The sequence below is a fragment of the Pinus tabuliformis genome, chromosome 7 (assembly GCF_031772625.1).
Source record: "Pinus tabuliformis cultivar Carrire ecotype Pingquan chromosome 7, CPIR1, whole genome shotgun sequence".
NCBI lineage: Eukaryota > Viridiplantae > Streptophyta > Pinopsida > Pinales > Pinaceae > Pinus > Pinus tabuliformis.
Genome location: NC_142293.1, coordinates 1,383,140,711 through 1,383,145,765, shown reverse-complemented (window position 1 = coordinate 1,383,145,765; position 5,055 = coordinate 1,383,140,711).

The window sequence follows — 5,055 nt, the reverse complement described above, 5'->3', positions numbered from 1 at the left end:
GAAGAGGAAAAAGCATGACAAGAGGAATGTGCAAAGGCAGAAAGATAAATAGAGGATGGAGGAAACAGTGAAGGAGTTGCAAGACTTGAAGCAACAACTCGGGAAGAAAAAGTGTCGCACAGATAGGAGAAGGAAGCGCAGCAGGGACAAACACAACAGGAGGCACAATATGCATAGGTTGATGAAACTGCACCCATACATGTGGTAGACTAATTCGAGAAGTTGGCACAAAGCAGACAAGGTGATCAGTCACGGGAGCACTACTTCACTCAAGAGATTAAACAGATACTTGAGCAGATGGATACAGAGATGGAACAACCAGAGTTGGAACAAGACATCGACCTCATGCCTTACAACCAAGAGGTCGACCCACCAACTTCACCAGATCTGGAAGCAAAGAAAGCCCTGACTGACCAAGGAGATACTAAGATCCTTGGAGACAATCCAAAAGTAGAGATACACAACATATCATTCACCGAGTCATAGCATAGAGTTGTGCAATCACGCAATGGCTACTCCAGGTGTCCACACTTCTCACGCGCAGTTTGAAGAATGATTAATTGTATCTGATGTGCACAAATATCCAACATCATTGGCCGATAATACTAGAGCATATGCCGAAGCCACTAGCTTGATTGTTCACTTCTTGATAGTAGAGAACGAGCGAATGGCTAAGGATTTATAGATGACCAAGCAGGGAGGAGAACAAGTTACAACATTTGCTAGAGGAGAGTTGAAGAAGGCAACACTAGATGAAGTATCATCCCTTGAGATAGTCATGCAGATGTTGCATTCCATATTTGGTACCGTGCATAAGGCAGTTTTCCATCTCAATGGCTGGCAACAACATTGTGCTAGGAGAGCACATATGTTTGTCAAATCTACATACTACTGTCGACCACATGAAAACTGTTGAAAAGTGTGCAACAAGAAATTCTTGTTGAGATTGCAACAAGATGATGGAGCTTAGTGAAAAGAGTCGCCTTCACTAAGTGGGCCCGCAGGCTATTTTTGGCGCAAGTCTATTTTTAGACTATGTCTATTTTTAGACATATGGATCATGTCTATGGATTGCAGGTTGATTTTTATGGATGATTGATCAAGTTGGGAAAAAAATAGATGGACTTCTATTTTTGATGAAAGTGTGAGTGATCACAGTGTGAGTGATCAAAGCCAAAAATAGAAAAGTCAAATATTATTATCTCACAATAATATTTGGACTATAAACTTAATCTTATTCTCTTGAAGCACTTCAGGATGAGCTATAGATGTGGTACATGCAAATCCCAGAGGGAAATACGTGGTTACCTATGGGATGACTAATATTTGCATGCATGACTTCAGTTAGAACTGAATCAGTTGAGTTTGGTGGAGTTGATGGAGTTGTGTTCAGTTTAGCTTTGTTAAACTGGTTGTATTTAGTATAACTGATCAATAGACTAGAGATGAGTTGGGTGAATTAGTTATTAATTAATTCACAAGTTATTAACTCATAATACAACTAATGAATACATCAGTTAACTTAGTTGCATGTCAGTGCATGTTCAGTTCAACAGGGACAGGTGGTAGAGAATCAGATTGCTATCAGTTGTGACTATAGTTGTGCACTAGATCTTGCACAATCAAGGGATTGAGTATGCCAATGAGTTTGCTCACGTATTTGCCCACATTATAGCTTGTGATCACGTCCAACAAAGAGTGAGTGACTATTTTTCAGGTGAAAAACGAGTTTGGTAAGCCATTCTCATCAGTTCTTGAGGAGGTATTGAGCAGTGGAGGCAAGCAATCAGTGGAATAGATTTGGAGATCAGATCTGAGCTGTATTGTGTGTAACAGGTGGAGCTGGTACTGGATTGCTTGTGATAAGCATTGTACTTTGTAATGTTACATGATTCAATCAATATAATATACAGATAGTGTGGGGTTTTTAGCGAGATGCTTTCCCCGGGATACATACTGTGTTTATGAGTTTGATTGATGCTTCTATGTGTGCCTGTGAATGTTTCTGCTTTTGTAAATTGATGATCAACGTAGAGGAGATTATGTATTATACATGTTCTGCTTATAATTGTATGATCAGGATAATCTCTGTGAATATGTGTTAAATTATTCAAAATTTCTACAAAAACATGGACAATGAGATACAAAGGGCCCCGTTACACTTTCCCAAGTTGATGAAACCCAAGGCGGTTGAGTTGAATTCATGCAACTGGAGTCAGATCTGAAACTGTGAGGAACTCCCGCAACTTATCACTAGTTTGTAGGCTTCCCATGCACAGGTGTTTAGAACCATGGATGTTTTTGTGCATGCACATGTGATCCCATATATTGGGACACTCATCAAGGCAAAGACAAAGAATCAAGTCCCACTGGATATGGACACGTACTTTGATGAGTTGATGCACATAGCCACCAGTATAGACTTGGCGATCAACACAGACACTATGCATCATTATGCCACTGGTCCAGTCGCACTGAACACAATGATGCACATGATATTAGACGAGTTGGATAGAGGAGCCAAATTAGTTTACCCAAATGTAATAGAGGCAAGAGTTTGTTTCCAGAAATATGTCACCACAGAGTACATAGACACCATCTTGGACTACCAAGCTTGGCATCAGTTTTCCACCGTCGACCATCATGAGTATGTCATAGAGTTAGTCTTCCCACAGTTTTCTGAGTCTTAGTAATGTCTTGCATGGCTTGCTCAAGCCTATTTTCTCTCACATGGGTACATGTGCAGATTGTATGTAACATCTTGTAAAGTCGAAATCCAAGTGTCGATAGTTGAATGTAACAGTCATAAAGTAGTTGAAGAGTCATGAGGGTAGGTGAACAGTAACAAAGCATAATGTCAAGGGTCACCACACCCTTTTCTATTTATAGTACCTCAAAACTCATTGTAGAGGCTTTTAGGTAGCGAAGCTTCTAATAGGAGTATCTTAGAGAAAGCTTCGAGAGTATTGTAATGGGCCTTAACCTCTCCATAGTGTAGAGCTAGTACATCTCTTTGGAGTAGCAGGTGCCAGTGACTGTAACGTTCCATTATTGGGACTAGTGGTTGGTCATTGTTGTACTATATGATTGGAACTTTCACTTCTTAATATAACATAGCCAACACGTTTCATGCATATGTTGTTATTGTATTTCAGTTATCTTGGTTAATCTAATGATATATGTATATGTTTACTTACACATGTATGTATAGAATCTTTCTATATATGTATGTATGAATCTTAATAAGATGTGTTGTGGGTTTAACCATCACTTTGTATTTTTGGTTCGCCTGCTTTCCATTTTGTGATACATCTTTGCTCATGTGTTCCCTTCTAAGCTGTGTGTTTCCACATGTTTCCAAGGGGTGCACTCACTCCACCTTCCTTGTGTTAGAACCATTCATGCACCTTCCTTGCCTTGTTGTGCATGTCACACCCCTGCTACCAAGAAGAACATCTTACTTACCTTTGCACACAACTGGGGTCAAGGCAATACCGTATGACCCACTGCAGGGATTCCTACACCAAACGGTCTGAGTTCTGGTTGGGACTTCTTACCAGGGAGATCCCCTAACATGTTGTCGGGTCCAGCACCATCAACATTTCTAGTGCTAGAAGGAGGGTGAGATGACAAGTTTTGTCCTCTCATCCTATTTTGAATCTTCGCACATCTATCATAGATACTCTCAAACTCGTCCCTCCGCAATGTTTTTTGCATGCTGAACCTCTCGACATCACGAGGGAGTTTTTTTTATTTCTTTTCTGAATTCAATTATGATGGTGAAGGTGAAATGGCCTAGCCTACATACTTACAAGACTTCTATGAATTTATTGATGATGCAAATGACTTCTTTTATGAAGAGGCCGACTTGCTGCTTGCATAAACACTTCATGAATCCCCAAAATGATGGTGTTGTAGTCTTCCACTAGGTAACATGCACTCACTTGAGAAGTTCTATTATGTCATTGAATCTACTTTCCATCATTTTGATCCAGAACCTTTTCACAAAAAAAAATGTTAAAACAATGGAAGACTCCACAAGAATCGCCTCATTATTTTTGGGACTACTTCCATGTATTTCAGTTTGAAGCTCCAAAATGTCAGATGAAATTTCAGTAACTCATGGAAAGATTTGAATATTGTCTTACCAAATCTGTCAACCCCAAGAAGAAGTTCAATCTCAAGCCTTGCTTAGCATACTTCGATGATGGATTTGCGCAATCACAGATGAATACGGTCACTGACATAAGTGATTGTCCACAGTCCCCTCATCAAATAACTCCACCACCGCAAAGTGATGTGGGAGAACATGCACATACATACATTCAACTGTCACATCCTCCGAGCATCACTTCTCTCAATTTTCGTGCAGACTTGGTTGCGAAGCACATGGGTTGTCACATGCATGTCTTACCTCAACCTTCGTCTTTATGTTTTTCTGATCCTCCGGATTGCACTATCTTGTGTCCTTTTATTAAAGACTCTACAGTTGTTGTGAACGAGGATCAAGCTATCGACGAAGTTGGTGTTTCATAACCAACCTACACTGTCATTCATGAAGAGTATGACTGGGAGCCTAAGCACCAACCCATAGCCAAGGATGATTCCCTTCTATCTGCGCCTTCTTCGTTTCTTCCTGGCATCTTTGGTGATTCTTCCATCCCCGATTTTGCATGTGTATCCCCATCTATAGATGCACCCATTGTTGATCATTTGCAGAACACACCTGATGTCAGTCCATCATCTGACAATGGAGAGGACAAATCATTCTTTGAAAATCCACTTGATTTTTCATCTACCTTTTTCAGAAACATAGAGGATGAATTTTACGGCTTCTCATCTAAATGTCCATTTGATTCATCAGATCATGATGATGCTGATGAAATCATTGACTTTGCTGATCGTAGCTATCGTGATCTATTTACCCCTATATTTGATCACGATGATGATTCTATCACAGTTGATTTTTCAAACCCACATGTTTATGATTATCTATCTCTCGACGAAGTTGAAACCCCATAGATTATCGAGGCACTTCATCCTGAGCTGATGGTT